The following is a 16,813-nucleotide window of genomic DNA, read 5'->3' as shown; positions in this document are numbered from 1 at the left end:
CATCTCTCCAGCCGCCCGCCCCCGCCCCGGAAACATTCTTAATTAAGCCTAGTGCATTTACTTCAACTGCCAATAGGTCTCCACTCCCAGAACTCCTGAGGCTTCCGTTGCCAGAGAGAACAGTTTAGTGCAGTCCTAGGGCAGACTTGTGGACCGTTTTCTAAGCAAGAAGCACTTGTAATCAGCACTTGGGAGGTAAAGGCGGAAGAATCATGAAGTCTAGGCCAATCTATGTCCCCCCGCACCGTACCCCCGCACCGTACCCCCGCACCCTCCCCCTCCCCCCTCCCCCCAACACCCGGTTTAAAACAGAACCAAAGGACACAGTCAAACCAACATAAGTTTAAAACTCCATACTAATTTATCATGAAATTCACGAAGCTTGACTTCCCCACGCCCCACTTCCCGTAACTCTAGCAGTTTGGGGATGATTGTATTAAAAAGGCCGGCCCAGCCCTTCCTTGTGGCCTCTTAGGCTCTGTGTGCCCACCTCCCTCACATCCTAAGGTCTATCCTGGGAACTGCGCTCCTACCCAGTGTTCCTTGGTTACTGGCCTGTTTGGGGTGCGGCCTAAAGGCTATGAAATAACCCTGGCACACCAAGCTCGATTTTAGCAGGGCACGGTTTCAGACATCTTACATAATTTTCACACCTCCCTTTTGGAATGTGCTCTCTGGAACTGGCCCGCAGAACAGTTTAAGCAAAAATGTTATAATTGTGATTTGGTATAGATTCTATGGGCACTCTTGCTGCTTAATGTGCCCCCTACGCACCACACACACACACACACACACACACACCACAGCATAATAAATAATTCCATCTCTTAGCCAAAGCTCTGGAAACAAATATTATTACACTTTCATCTCTTGGCCAACGCTCTGAAATTTAATGTTAAATTCCATGGTTTTTTAAAAAGTTGTTGAAGCCAGTGTGGCGTGATGAAATATACGTAGTATTAAATCTCACAAACAAAACAAACCCCAAACCCCAGACTGAAACTCTCTCTGATTACAGCTGCTGGAGAAAGAAGGGGTGTGTGTCTGTGTGTGTGTGTGTGTGTGTGTGTGTGTGTGTGTGTGTGTGCGTGTGTGTGTGCGTGTGTGTGTGTCAGGAGGAAGGAGCAAGAATGTCTCTCTCGCTGTCATCAGAATATTCTTCTGCCTACCCTGCCTCCCAGAACAAATAAATAGAGCACTGATTGTCTCTAAACACAAGTTACCCAGAGGAGCATGTGCCCCCCCCCCCCCAGCAGCTTCATTGAGTGCTGCCCATTTCTCTGCAAGGAAACAGCCCATGACTTTGAAAATAAGCAATTTATAACATCATGAGTTGTATTCTTCCTGGGGCGAGGTGACATACACACCTTGTGTGGTGGACAAGCAATATTTTTTTCTCTCTCATTCATACACAAGACCTTTTCTTGCCTCAGATCTTCCCAACTATCTAAAGAAACCAAGAACCTGCAATTTAAAAAGTAAAACCAAATCAAAAAAAGGGGAATTAAAAAAAAAATTCCGCCCAAGACCATACAATTTATACTGTATTTTTAGTCTCCAACGGCTGAATATATTTTAATAAATGCTGGCGATTAGGGCAATGAAAGAAATAGATATTCAGAAAATACAGGTTGGGTTTTTTCCCCCCCTTTTTATTGTTGGTGACCGTATTGCCCTTGTTGGTTTTTGCTGTTGATGTTTTTTGCTTTTTTCTTAAACCACCGGGGCGGCTTAAGAGGGTCTGAAAAAGGGAGGAAAAAAGTAGACAAGAGAGTGTTTGCCTGGACATCTTTGTATTGACCAGGGAGTCCTCCGGGAATGCGAGCCAAGTGCTCAGTACAGGGTCAAACCTTGTCTGAATTCTGCTGATCCCCGATACTGCCAGTGCAGTGACAGTGGCGCACTGTACTGGGATCTGGTATCCGTAGGTAGCCAGCGGCAGGCTCTGGGGTCACTTTAGTAACCTCCCTGCTCAAGTTCTCCCCACCCGCACCCACCCCAGTCCTGGAAAAACGTGAAACTCTGAGTTTATTGAAAGCCAGAAAGCCACGTACCCTCCGCAGGCCAGGAGGCCCTAGGGTGCGTCCTCGACTGAGTGGGGTGGCCAGGCGTCAGCTGGCTGATCTGTCTGGGCCACAGCTGCAGGGACCGGAGCCCTTCTCGGACTCGGCTCCTTTCAGAAAACTTTTTTTTTTTCTCGGATGTGGTTTTCCGTTAATTAATCACTCATGGCCGTGCGTCCGCGGAGCCGCTTCCCCGCTCATCTTTCAACCTCACTGCAATCCGCGTTTTGGAAAGGGAGAAATGGCTCGTTTCTTAGGGGTGGCAGGGCTGTGGACTCTTGACCATGAATCGGTCCGAGTCTGTGTGCCATGCTGGCACTGAGCCTTCTCAGGTCTCGGTTGTAGCGTGGGTGGTCCAGGTGTTCAAGGTAGCCTTTGCACACCATCGTTCCTTGAGGGGTGGGTTCCTCCGACATCCCCGCGGGCACAGGGCTCATTTCGCCCCACCCTTGTCTTTCTTTGAGGACCTGTCAGGGCCTGTCTTGGCCTTGGGCACTAGAACATTCTGAACTAGGCAAGACAAACTAGCCAGGCTGCTGGACCATTGGGTTACTCAGAGGCTGGCTTCCCCTAGGCTTGGCTATGCAGTGTCCTCTTGGGAAAGCCGATTCCAGGATTCAGCACCCAGCCAGGCGGTGTTGAAGCGACCCCACGTAGTGGGTGAGCGCTAAATCGGTTCCCTACTTGTGTTTAATGCTCTTGTCGCTTCCGAGCCACGAACAGAAGCCTCCTACGCGGGCTTCAGCTTTAAGAACGTATCCAGATGTGGTTGGGACCACCCTGTTCCTTGGGTGTCTCCAAATGTGGCGCAGGCCGCCCCACGCTGAGCGAGGTGGGATCGAATATTCCCGTGTGTGTGTGTGTGTGTGTGTGTGTGTGTGTGTGTGTGTGTGTGTGTTGGTGGAGATTTCGTGGGGATGGGCGTGTGAAGTTGACTAGTGTAATCGCTGGATCTGCAGCCTCTGTGTCCCGGGGTCCTTGTGCCACCGTTGGCCGCAGGTTGCGAAGCAACAGGGCACTGGCTTGGTTACGCAGTGCTAGCTCACTGTCCACGCACTGCAGCGGGCTTCCCAGGTCGCAGGACGACAAAGACACCCACACCTTTGCGATGGCAGGAAAGGAGAAGCGCACACCCGGACGTCGTGCGTGGACTCGTGCCGCGCCCATCCCGGAGAGCCCTCTGCCCACCCGCGGCCCCGCTCGGCGCGGTTCCCACCAGCTCGTGCTAGCGCTTCCTCTCTCGGTCAGCGATCCAGGTCGCTGGTCCAGCTGTCAAAACAGGGGGTGTCTCTTTCACTCTGGCTCACAAAGTCCCAAAGGGGAACAGGGGGCCTTAATGCTTGTGTTTGGACACAAGCAATTATCCCTAATTATTCTTTTTCTTTTGAGCCTGCCCGTCCTGCGGGCGAGCCCGCCGGGGAACAGGCCCCGTAATCCTCCCCGGCCGGAGGATCTCAGTGGGTTCTGTGCGGCCCGAGGCCAAGGCGCTTTCATGTCATTGCGGGTTTAGAGCTGATTCAAACTCATTGCGATGGGGGAATTAACCCCGAGGCCCCGGCTTTCAGGGGCCTCTGATAAGAGATTATACGTGTTGATGGCAAGCCTTTCCTGGCAAAATGTTTCAAAAGGCTTGGAGTTGTTAAATCAAAGCGCTATTGAATTGCTCAGGGCCGCCCCTCCCCCTCCCCCCTCCAACTCCATCTTTTTTCTCTTCATCCATCCTCCTGCATCATAGCCTAGGACTACACACAGTGAACAGCCCAGTCTCATCAGCTTCTTTAGACAGAGTATCCCTCCCTACCTCACCGGGTGGGGATTTTTTTGTAGGTGCCCGTGATGCCCATCTCCCTTCAAATCCCCACACAGGCCCAAGCTCTGGCCAAGAAATCATGCCACAAATGAAGAACGTTTCTCTCCAAACCTGTGCTTTTTAGAAAACGAAGGGGACAGGGTGGGGTGACGGAAGGGCAGCTTTTCTTCCCCCCACCCCCAACCCCTACTAAAGGTCAGAGGCGTCAGAGGGGAGCCACGGGGTTAAAATGTGCTGTGAGGAGACTTCACACGTCCCAGTGAACCTCCTGGTCTTTTTAGGAGCAGGGTGGCAGCTGATGACCGGGGAAGTTGGGGTTGGAGGACCATGTGGATTCTGCGCAGGAAAAAGCCTTTATTCAGCGGATCCCTTCCGACTGTAATTTACAAAAGGTTAATTTGTACTTTGCAGCTCAGGGGCTGCATGTAGCAATATTTGGACTGAAGATTTAAAAAAAAAAATCTTCCAGGGCCTCAAAAATGTCTACAGAGACTAGATAAATATCTACCCCTGAGAAAAGTGAAGTACTTTTAAATGTGTATATTTAAATACACAAATATATGTATTTTGTGTGTATGAGTGTTTGCCTGCGTTTATGTATGTGCGCCACGTGCGTGCCTGGTGCACACAGAGCTCAGAAGAATGCTTTGGATCCTGTGGAATTGGAGTTACAGATGGTTTTTTGAGCCACCATGTGGGTGTCCGGAATCAAACCTGGGCCTCTACAAAGGCAACTGCACTCTTAACTGCAGAGCCCCAACAAATAAATTCTTAAAATGCTGATTATGTGAAACTGACGGCAGCTTTTGCCTCTGTTGTTTTAGGCGTCTCCTTGCACAGTTACCACACTGCACCAATGGATGGATTGCTGTAGCTAACCTTCTTGATGGGCAATTTCAGTCTCCTCCTTTGTTTGCTCGAACCCTTAGTCCCTGCGCCTGCTCTGACATCCTGCTTAGTTTCCCTTGGATGCTTGTATTGGAAGAGCGGCAGTGGTGGAAACGGAGGCCATAAGGGGAGAACTGGCTTGCTGATTTCATAGTGCCACCACTCAGGACTCCACACTCACTGCCACCTCAGAGGAGTCAAGCCTTTAAGCCGGCTGCTGGCGCTCCACCCACTCTCTTTCTGTTTACTCTCTTCTTGGGAACCTTAACCACTCACCTTCAGTAGCCAGGCCACTAGCTGGTTCAAGTTGCAGCAACACTTGGGGCTGAGCTGGCACCAATTGTGTCTGGGAGCTTCCAAAATGATACACTGGTTCGTTCATGGAGGTTCGCTTAGAATTGATGACCTCTGATGGACCCTGTATGAAGCAAACTTCGGTAATGGCTTTTTGTTTTGCATTGCTACATGGTTTTTGGCTCTGTCTCCTAGCAGCTGCTAATACAGTACCCCTCCCCCAGCTCCTCACCGGCTTCCTTCTTCTCTTCCCCCCACTTGTGTTATCTAAGGAACAGTTGGGGTTTTTTTTGTTTGTTTGTTTATTTTGTTTTGTTTTGTAATTTTGATCTATTTACACAAACCTTTAATCCTAGCACTCAGGAGGCAGAGGCAGGTGGATACCTGTGAGTTCCAGGCCAGCCTGGTCTACAATGCAAGTCCAGGACAGCCAAGGCTACACAGAGAAACCCTGTATCGAAAAACCATAATAATCATCATAATAATAATAACAACAACAACAACAACAATTTTAAAGTTTTGCAATTCACAGGCAACAGACCCCAAAACAGGCAAGTGGGGTTTTATCATACTGAAGAGCTTCTACACAGCCAAGGACATCAGCAACACTGAAGAGATAACCCATCAAGCGAAGGGGGATATTTGCAAATCATTCATCGTACAAGAGAGTGATATCCAAACTATACAAGGAATGCAATAACTCAATAGTAAGAAAACAAATAATACAGTAAAAAAGATGGTCAAAGACCTGAATAAATTTTTTTTTTCAAGGAAGGTATACAAGTGAATGGTCAACAGATACATGAAAAATGAAAATTAAGCTTATAGTGTGAGATCTTCCATCCTGCAAAATAGTGAAATCGGGCAGATAGGTGGCACCTGCCATCAATCCTTAGCTGGCCTGGGCTAATTAGTGAGAGGTGTGTCCGAAAAACCTTAGATAGAAAACGAAAAATAGATGGAAAATCAGTGTTGATGGGTTATGGAGAAAACAATCTACACATTCGTATTATAAAATTGGTGTAGATGGTTTGAGGCATAATATAGTAAGTACAATCAGCACGAGATCCAACCAGCCTATTTCTGGAGAGACATCGAGGAATTGAAATCACTGCGTCAACAGTGCCAGCTAAGACACAGTCGAACAGTTTGCTCAAGGCTGGGGAGAGGGGGATAGAAAAGAAACAGAGTGACTGATTACAATGAGGTTTCTTTTAGAAACAACAAAATGTTCTAAAATTGATTGTGGTTATGCATGCACAACTCGGTGACTATACTAAAAAAAAAAAAAAGACATTGAATTGTATACTTTCCATGGATGAACTGTACGGCATGTGATTGTCTCGACTAGTTCCATGTTGCTATGACACTTGAGAGCTGTACAGCTGTATAGAGGTTTCTTTGGTCATAGCCTAGAGACCGTGAGGTCCCGACACTTGGTGTTGCTCCGCATCTTGTGCAGTTCTTTCCGCTGTAAGATAACATGGCAAAGGAGTTCCTTGCCGAGATGGAGCCAACATGCTAGTGTGGGTCTCTCTTGCTCTATTTATAAAGCCACTAGTGCCATTTGGGGCCTTCACCTAGATGCCTCTCCCAAACTAAACCCCCCTCCCCCCAAAGTCTTCACCTCCAACTCCCATGCGAGTCTGTGGACTACACTCTAGGGAATGAATGGGGTGGGGTAAGGGTGGGGGGGGGTCGTGTATACTCAAGCCACAGCATGAGTAGAAGTAAAAGTGGGGCCTGGTGAGGAGCAGTGTGGCAGTGGAAAGTTTACTAGGGAATGCCACCTTGAGAAGATGCCTTTTGCAGAACAGCCCACACAGGCATCTGCAGAAGGTGGCCACAGCGCTGGGTATCCAGCATACCGCTTGCTGGGTGTGGATGGAGCAAAGTGACGAAGAAGGAAGGACTCACAGTTGAAGCCAGAGTTTAATGGGGTGTGAGGTATAGAGGCTGAAGAGGAAGTGCTGTGAACCTGTTACCGGGGTAAGGGATAGAAGGCCAAGTAGAGGAATGACGTGCCTTGGCTCACTTGAAAGGCCCTAGCAAAGCACAATGGTGCTTCTATGTGTATGGAAATGCCATAATGAAATATGTTATTTTGCATGCTGACTTAAGAAATTAATAAGAAAGGCTCTCAACTGCAGGTAGGAAGGTGAGAAGGGGGAAGACCAGCCATGAAGCTATTGCTGGAACTGAGTCCAGAAACAGAAACTTAAGAGAAAAATCACAACAGATGCTGGGCACGGTGGCACACGCCTGTAATCCCAGCACTCGGGAGGCAGAGGCAGGCGGATCTCTGTGAGTTCGAGGTCAATCTGGTCTACAAAGACAGTCCAGGACAGCCAGGCTACACAGAGAAACCCTTCTCAAAAAAACAAAACAAAACAAAACAAAAACCTCACAACAGATGAAACCAGTGCCAAACAGTCTGGTTTGTGCTGTGTTTTTAATTTCCCGATGGGCGGGGTGTGGAACGTAGAAGAAAAAGAGAGTGATGGTGGAAGGGACTGAAGGATGACATTGGGGTAGGGGAATCCAAGGTGGACTATGTGGGGAAAGGCTGGGAGTTCAGAGTGGGACATGTCCAGTTGGAGGTACCTGTCAGCTAACCAGGCAGAGATGACTAGCAGACAGTTGAATGCACAGGGTAGAAGTGCGGGCGAGAGATGGAAATTTGGGTATTGCTGCATGTTAATTAGCAGCAGCAGCAGGGTGAAGTCATGCACATCTAGGTAAGAAAAGCAATGACTACAAACAGAGGAGGGACGAAGAGCAGGATGCTCTTGGCGTTCTAACACTGAGAACTCAGAGAGAAGATGCTCCGGTCGAGGGCACTGGGCATAAAGATGGGCTAGTATTCCAGGTGCCCAAAAGTAGAGAGTGGTTGCCTGTGCTTTAACACAGCAACTACGAATGAATAGAAAGTACCATTTGAAGGAATTTGAAAAGGTGGTTTTCGGGGCGAGGCACAGGTGAGGCTACCTGGGAATCTCCTCATAAACAGAATGAGTGAAAAAGAGTACCAGCGAGTGTAGACAGTTCTTTCAAATAATTTTGCCATGAAGATTAGTGAAGAAAAATCAAGGGGGCCAGCCACTGGCTTAGAGAGCTGAGGGTGCTTGCTACCAAGCTTGATGACGTTCCTCAGGACCTACCTGATGGAAGGAGAGACCCTCCACAAGCGTGCCGTGGCATACACGTGCGTGCTCTCTCACAAAGCAAATAAGATAAATAATAACTATAGATAAAACGAATGCAATATTGAAAAATAAACTGGGCGGAAAGTAAAGCAAGTGTGTTGAACAAGGGAAAATAAATCAGGCGCAGGCAGGCAGACTGATACTTTGTGTCGCCTTGACATATGGACGCTAAATGTTGGTCTTACAGAGTACACCAATGGTTTCTAGAGACTGAGGAAGCAAGGCTGGTTAGTGGGTACCAGCGTGCAGGTGGGAGGAGCAACTCTCAGTGTTCCACAACACAGTAGCAGGCAACTGATGGCATTATTAGAAGCTTCCAACCCTGAACTTTAAGATTGGGCTGCGGGTTCAAAATAGGCGGAAATTTGGATTTAAAAGCAATCAGGGTCTGGTTGGCAGCCTCTGACCCAGGGGAAAGGGACAGAGGTATTAAGGAACTGAAGAGGAATTTCAAATGAGAGCAGAGGAGAGCAGTGGGCTTGAGGGGTGGTAGGGACGTGGGGAGATGAAGAAATGAGGGGTCAGATGTGAGAGTGTTCATTGAAGTCCGAACACTGGAAAGAAAGAAACGGGAAGGTAAGAGGTGATGGTCCATGCGTGGCTAGATGAAGTGCCAGTTATGCAGGGCTCCAGGGAGAAGCTGAAGAGGCAGGAGTGATGCAGGAGAGGAGCGAGGGGATGATGAGTTTAGGTTATTGGAAGGGATGCCTGATGTCCTGGGATCACAGCAGCACAGTGAGGTGGGAGCTACAAACAGCCAAGAAATGGGAGCGAGGACCCAGGGACCAAGAGGTAAGATGGCTTGGGCTTTTCTGCTTTGCTTTGGAGCAGTTTGTGTAGTGTGCTTAGATGCCCACTCTTTCAGTGACTTGGGTCTTCTAAATGAAAATTCAGTTCTTTGATGTTAAGAAGCAATATAGATGTTTAATGTCATCTGTAGTTTTGGATACCGTTTTTTTATTACTGGGATTAATTGCCATCTTGTAGTCTTCAAATTTTAATGATTAACTTATTTAAAAGTACTGCACAATTTCAAAAGTCTTTATGTTTGCATTTGCTTTTTTACTCTCAGTTTCTGCAGCTGTATATTTTCTGTCTTTAAAAAAGTACTTTTATTTTACATGTTACATGTGTGCATGTGTTGTTGCCTGCCTGTATCTATGTGCACTTCATGCCTGCAGTGCTTGTGGAGTCTAGATCCCTTGGAACTGTTGTTACCACCATGTAGGTGCTAAGAATTCAAGCCCAGTCCTTTGCAAGAACTCCTCACTGCTCAGCCATCTCTCTATCCCTCTCCTTCCCACCCCATTTTTTTGGGGGGGGATCATGTTCAAAGATAGTTTATTTATTTTATTAGCATTTTCAAAGAATCTAGTTTTGACTTTGATGACTTTAAATTTCAGTCTATTTCCTTCATATGTTTCTGATGTTATTATTCTTTGTAGGAATTCTGTGTACAGGGGACGATGGCATGAAGAGGGTCTTTCTTGCTAACTTTTGACCCAATAGTTTATCTGGGAATAGAGTTTATTTTAGTTGTTAACCTACTGCAGATTGTCTTCACTGTCTTCAAGCCTCTATTACACTGTGAAGAAGTTTGCTAATGTGATCAGCATCTCTCTCTCTCTCTTTTTTTTAATAGTTGGTCAATCTTCTTGGTAACTTCTAAAGATTTAAGATTTAAGAATTAAAAATTTTTGAAACTATACAATAACTTTAATAAGTTACATCATTAAATTTGAAGACTATATGGTGATAATTAATTCCAGAAAAAAATGGTATCCAAAATTACAGATGACATTAGAGTCTATTTTAAATGTAAGAATATTCTTTTAACTATTTAAGAATATCCTCACTCACTACAATACACTTGGAGAAGACTTTTGTTTTGAAATGCACTTTAATTTTTGAAACAATTACTGTCTTTAAAAAAAAAAAAGTTTCTATCTACGATCTTGTTGGTACAAAACAACTTTCTGAGCACATGTGTGTGTGCCCGTGTGGAGGCCAGCGGCTGAGCTCAGGCGTCACTCCTCAGGCACAGTCTACCTTGATTTGTGAGGCAGCGTTTCTCCCTGATTTGATGCCGACTAGGTTAAGATGGCCACTCGTCATTTTATTGGCTGGCCTCCCTCCCACTCTAGCCCCTTCCTAAGCCTTTTATTGAGATGTATGTCACATCAATATGTCATACCAATGGCTTTGGGATGTTCACAGTCATATCACCATTGCCTCTCATTATCTTTGAATATTGTTCTCCCACCATCTATTTTTAAAAGTTTTATTAGGTTTAAAAATTTTTAAATGTGTGTGCGTGTATGTGTGTGTGTGTGTGTGTGTGTTGCCTACATGAGTGTAAGTCAGTAGGCACCTTTTAGGAGGCAGTTCTTTCTTTCTACCGAGTGGGTCCCGAGGATCAGGTTTTGTCACCGGGGTTGGTAGTAGGTGTCTTTACCTACTAAGTCATCTCTCTGGCCCCCTATGATCTATCTTATACCGGCATTGGTGTCCCTTTTAATGCTATGTTACACTCCTGGGGGTTGAGGGAGCCAAACACATGACACCCTTTCCTTGCACTGAAAGTCAAAATTAATTGAGTTTGTTAGGCAAGGAAATTAGACAGATGGGAATGAAAAAAGAGCAGTTTTATAGCTAATAAATGCAGGGTTTGAGGATGTGGCTTGGATGTGTGGCAACCATGGGTTTTTCAAAACTAAAACTTAGAATTACCCGCGCTCTCTGCCGCAGACAGCACGGAATCGCCACATGCTCTCCATATGGAGGTGCCCCTGTAAAACGAATGGCTGAGTTGCGAGTTGGAAAGCACGTTCTGTGTGGGCAGGCTGGTTTCCGATAGGAGGCTGGGAGCCATGGGCCCGCTCTACCGCAATTCACCAATAAGGTCAGACAAGTACCCGCTCACACTGACAGTGTCTGCCTCCACGTGTATCAGAGCTGGCTGGAACAGTCTATGAAGCAAGCATAATTCTGACACCAAGCCCAATTAATGCAAACAGCAAAACCATAGCTATTATTTCATGTTTACCTAAAAATGCATATAGTACATATGAGTGTATATATATATATACATATGCATATAGTTTAATTGATTGTGCACTAAGAAGACAAAGAAAATAACAAGAAACTGCTTTGAAGACAAGTCAACAGAATAAATGTCAAAATTTCCCAAGATTAATATGTAGTTTTAGCACATTCTGATTTAAGAATTCAACATAAAATTACCCAATGCTCTATGAAATTTTAGTTAATTTGATAAAAACATAAATGGGTAAGAAAACCAAATCATTTTTATTTTATTTGTTTGTTTATTTACTTAGAGAAAGGATCCCAGCATGTAGCCTTGGCTGGTCTAGAACTTACTTTGTAGACCAGGCTGGCCTCGAACTCATAGAGAGCTTCCTGTCGCTGCTTTCTGAGTGCTGGGATTAAAGGTGCGTCCCACCACAACCTGTTCAAATCATATTTAAAAAAGAGGAACTTTGGACATACTTTGTTGAAACAATCATAATGAAAATAAGACCCAAATACAGAAGTAACACTAAACATAGCTATCAATTAAACAGAACAGGGTGCTACCAAATAAATCTTCAGAATGTAAAAAAGAGGTCAAACAAACAAAAACCACTACAGACTAGTGTAACGGAACAAACCCTTTGGAAGACGAAGTACGAATTATAGGGGGAGCGTGTGTGTTCCCACCACTCTCCCTATGGTGTTAAGAACTACGGTAAGGGGTTGGGGATTTAGCTCAGTGGTAGAGCGCTTGCCTAGCAAGTGCAAGGGCCTGGGTTCGGTCCTCAGCTCTGAGGGGGGGTGGGGGGGGGGAGAACTAAGGTAAAAAGAAAATTTAAAAATCAGAAAATCACAGGGCCAAATACGAAGGCAGGAATGAATACTTAGCTCCTTGGAAAACTGAATATGTTATCTGTTTTGAAGCAACTTCTGGAATCACAGAGACACAATGAACAGATTTAATTCTACTAAAAGTCTGCAGCTCTGTAAAAAAAAAAAAAAAAAAAGTGAAAATGAGAAGACACGGTGACACACATTTGGGGCGTGAATGTGCTTAGTCAACCCTGACCAGAAAAAGAGTTAATACGTGGAACCCTACAGAGGGCTCCCTCAGAGTGGAAGAATAACTTGCGGTGTGTGCATACAGTGGGATTCAGTTTGTGGCCATTACAGCGAACAAACCGCATCTCATAGTTTGTTAAAATATATACTACTGAGGCTAAAAAGCGCCAAGAATGGCAAGTTTAGAAAATTATCAGTCATATAAAATTGGAGAAATCACAACTCAGTTTTGTAGTGTGTGTGTGTGTACCTGCGTGCGTGTATGTGGGGGGGGGGTGGTGAGAGGGAGAGAGAGAGATGACCAAGTATAGCAGGGAGAGCAAGCGAGGAAGAATCTAGAAAGGCATCAAAGGAGCTTTCTATGTTATTATTCTTCCCTACATCTGAAATACTATATTTAAAAAGTACTTAGGGGGACTGGAAGATGTAGCTGGGTTAGTTTTGTGTTTGCCTACCCTGGAGAAACCAGGTGTCATGGCACATGCCTGTAATTCTAGCATTCTGGAGTTGGGGAAGGAAGTTTGGAAGTTCAAGGCTCAGGGGTTAAGAGCACTGGCTGCTTTTTCAGAGGACCTGGGTTCAGTTCCCAGCACCCACATCAGTGACTCACAACTACCCATGACTCCAGTTCCAGCGCATCCAGCACTTTCTTTTGGGCTTCTCGGGCACTTCATGCATGTGGTGACCACATACACACGGGTCCCCAAAAGTAAATAAGTCTTTAAAAAAAAATAAGTTCACAGTCATCTTGTGCTATTCGGTGAGCTGACGGCCAGTCTCAGATACAAGAGATCCTGTTCCAAAAAAAAAAAAAAAAAAACCAAAATCATACTTATAAATTTCTAAAACAAACAAACCAACTTCACAGGACCACCAAAATATGGATGTGAAGGTCACACAAATAACCTGTGAGAAGGGAATACACACATTGACAAGATTTATAACCTCTTGAGCAATATAAGAAATTATGATTAGATGGAATACCTGCTACTTCCAGCAGGTTAATAAGGAAGTGTCTTTCTCACGTGGTCTGCAAATATGGAGTCTACATTCTGGAGAGTGGCATGTGGCTGGTTAGTGCCACGGGGGGTGCAGGTGGGGGCGGGAGCCTACTCTTGTCCTTTTCTTTTCCATAGCTTCGTCCTTACTCATCCCAAGTCTCAAATCTCCAGAGCTTCAGACTTCAAAACAAAGAGGATTCCTGAAAGCGGCTGAGAATGGAGTCTGGTTCTTAATGCTTCCCAAATAATCAGCTCTTAATCCGTAAATGCCCCTCAAATAAAACTTCTAATTCTCAAATAGCTTCCAAATCCTTAAACTTTCCTCAAAACATTCAAGACAACTCGCGGCCCTACAAATCAAATCCAGACTTTTGTTCAACTCCCAACTCCAGTTCACCCATTAGCATGTGAGCATGCGCACAAATGTCCACCCCCCCCCCACACAAGTTTACTTGTGGTTTTTTTGTTTGTAAGGGCTTGTCAGTCAAGACAGAGTTCCTCTTTTGTGAACCAGCACACTTCTTCTACACCAGGGACATCCCCTGAGTCCCCAGCGACTGTCATCAACAGTTGGCTTTTCCCATCTGTTTTCAAAGAGGATGGTGGGGCGCGGGGCAGGGGGTGGGCATGAGAGGAAAGGGGATGTTGGAGCGGCAGGAGGCATTCTTATTTTTGTTTTTGTGTGTTTTCACAAGGGAGCCCTAAACATATTGAGTTTCTGGCTCGCTTCGGTTCCTACGGCTGCGTCTTTGGAACCGCGGTCTTGGGTGGAGGTTCTTCATCACCCCCCGACCCTTCCTTCCAAGGTGGCTAGAAAAGAGAAAACAGCAAAGGGAAAGTTGAGTGTCCTTTCAAATTCTAAATATTTGCGTTCCTGAGTAAACAGCGTCCGGTTCCTGGGGCTGTTCTCACCGATTTATGCAGAGTGGCAGGCTTTCAAACGAAACTAAAGCAAGGAGGGGGAGGGGCGGGGGGAGGGGGCGGGGCTAGGAGATTGCAGGTTCAAAGATGTCCAAAAGAGAACACCTAGCGTCTACATACACTGATTTACCCCAAGACTGAGGATGCCAGAGGGCAGCAAGGAGCAAAGGTTAGTTGGAGCTAAGATGGGCTGAAGTTCTGTCATCAGCTCAAAGCAGGTGCTTCGGGTGTGTGTGTGTGTGTGTTCTGCTCCCTAAGCTGCACTGTTCTTAGCTCGAACTCAGACTCATGTCAACTGCCCCAAAGCCAAAAACCTATGTGAAGATATCCCATCACTCCCATTTTACAGTCCAAGAGCCTAAAGCATGGAGAACTCGATCAAGACCATATATACACCTAGGGAGCTACAGAGCTAGGCTGTCATCAGGTGTCCACGCTGGTTAGATGCCTCCCTCCAAGTACTTGATAAAAAAAACCAGACGGCAAGAGGGGACGAGAGAATTGGGTTGGATGTGCTGAGAGAATTACGCACGGGTGTCTTGCAATTCAGAGCTGGGGGGGGGGGGGGTGGGGGGGGGGAGTCAGGGTGTGTTCCTCACTGCAGTCTGTGCCCTCAGCAGCTCCAGGTGTGGATTGCACAGTGCAGGGCAGCTTCTTGTTTGCCCCCACAGGACCTCAAGTCTCTGTTGATAGGAACTCAGGGCAGCTGGATTCTAGCATACTGGTCCTAGGGGGTCCACTGTTAGGTATATATACACACATACATACATACATATATATACACATATATAGTTTTACTAATCTTTTTTTAAATTATAATTTACTTACATTATATCTCTATTGTAATTCCCTTGCTCTTACCTTCCTGTTCCCGCCCTCCTTCCCTCTTTATTCCCCTCCCCTAGACCTCTGACCGGTGGGTGGAGTCTCCTTAGGCTGTGGACAGAAACATTTTTTAACACCAACCTTTTATTTTAGAATAGCTTTAAATTCTTGGAAAAATTGAAAAGATAGCAAGTCAATTTCCACGTTCCACAAGCGGTTTCCCGTTATTAACATCTCACACCAGCCACTAATGTGGCATATTTTACAGTTAATAAACCCATATCCATATATTGTTCTTAGGATACAAAGTGTTGGGTCTCATCATTGACATCAGCGTATTTGGGTGTAAGTGTAAGATTATGTATTTTAAACATCGTTCTTGCTCAGTGCACTAGCCCACTGCTGTCTTGAGGTCTCCCTCCAACACAGTCTGTTGTTGTTTGGTTGATTTGTTTGTTTTGTTTTGTTTTGAGACAGTGTCTTTCTATTTAGCAGTGATGGTCCTGGAACTCTCTATGCAACTCAGGCTGGTCTTCAGCTGACAGAGACCCACCTCTCTGTGTCAGGATCCTGGGACCACACCCGTCCCACCACGCCCGTCCCACACAGCTGGCTTTAATGAAAGCCAATGCTTACTTTCCTTAGCTGTTACTAGCGTTCTTTTCTATTCCAGAATTGTGTCCAGGGTACCTCATTGTATGTAGTTCTTACTCTTCCTTAGGCTGCCACAGTGTTTACGCTTTACTTGTTTGGAATGGCCTTGACAATCATTTTATTTTACGTCTAATGGGTGTTTGCTTGCACGTAGGTCTACATTCTGTATGCTGCACTGCCCGTGGAGGCCAGAAGAGGGCATATGATCCCCGTGGAATTGGAGTTACAGACGGTTGTGAGCCACTGTGTAAGTACTGGGAATGGAGCTTCTGGTCCATTGCACTCAACTAGTGAACCATCTATAGCCTCCAGTCTTGGTAATATTGAGGAGTGTTGGTCAGTGTTTTATGCAAAGCCCGTTAACTGAGATTTCGTGTCTACCTTCCAGGTCGGTTTGAGAAAAGATATGGTTTGGGGAAGAAGAACTGGCTTTGTCATCGCAGACTGTCAAGGCTACAGGTGCCCATGTGACTCATGACTGCTGAGGTAAACCTTGAACCCCTCACTGTAAAGCTGCTCATTTTTTCCCACACTTGGAAGAAAGCCGTTAGATACAGGCAGCACTTACAGAAGATAAGCAGGTGACTTGGAATCAGCATGGTGGGAGGGTTTGCACCACAGTGGGCAGCAGACATTATGAACCAGAACCAGGGATTGGTGGTGGTGGTAGTGGTGGTGGGGTAGTTTCCCAGCTCACCAGTTGGGCTCATTCCTGAGAGATGATTGGCTAGGCAAGCAGAAGAAGGGCAATAAGGTCAAAGGGCACATAGGGCAAAAGGGAAGGCGCCAAACTTACAGGACATGGATTAGGAGGACCACAAGGCTGGGCATGACATCCAGCCCCCCAGAAACCCAGCTGAGACCATTCCCAAGGTAGATTACTGGGCAGAAATCTTGACTGGACTATTCCCTTGCCCTTTTCCACAGCAGTGGTAGGTACCATCTACGGAACACTTTCCAATTGTAGGTATTCTCATATGTATATATGTATGTATGTATGTATGTATGTATGTATGTGTTTATCTTTATCTATCTATCTATCTATCTATCTATCTA

At 45.9% G+C, this 16,813-nt stretch overlaps 1 pseudogene; it reads left to right on the top strand.

Moving 5' to 3' along the window:
• The first annotated feature begins 2,347 nt into the window (after positions 1-2,347).
• Positions 2,348-16,813, top strand: part of LOC127212236 (cysteine protease ATG4B-like) — a 61,066-nt pseudogene continuing 46,600 nt past the window's right edge.

The sequence above is a fragment of the Acomys russatus genome, chromosome 30 (assembly GCF_903995435.1).
Source record: "Acomys russatus chromosome 30, mAcoRus1.1, whole genome shotgun sequence".
Taxonomy (NCBI): Eukaryota; Metazoa; Chordata; class Mammalia; order Rodentia; family Muridae; genus Acomys; species Acomys russatus.
The sequence above is the reverse complement of the archived record's forward strand: the minus strand, read 5'-3'. Positions and strand labels throughout refer to the sequence as shown.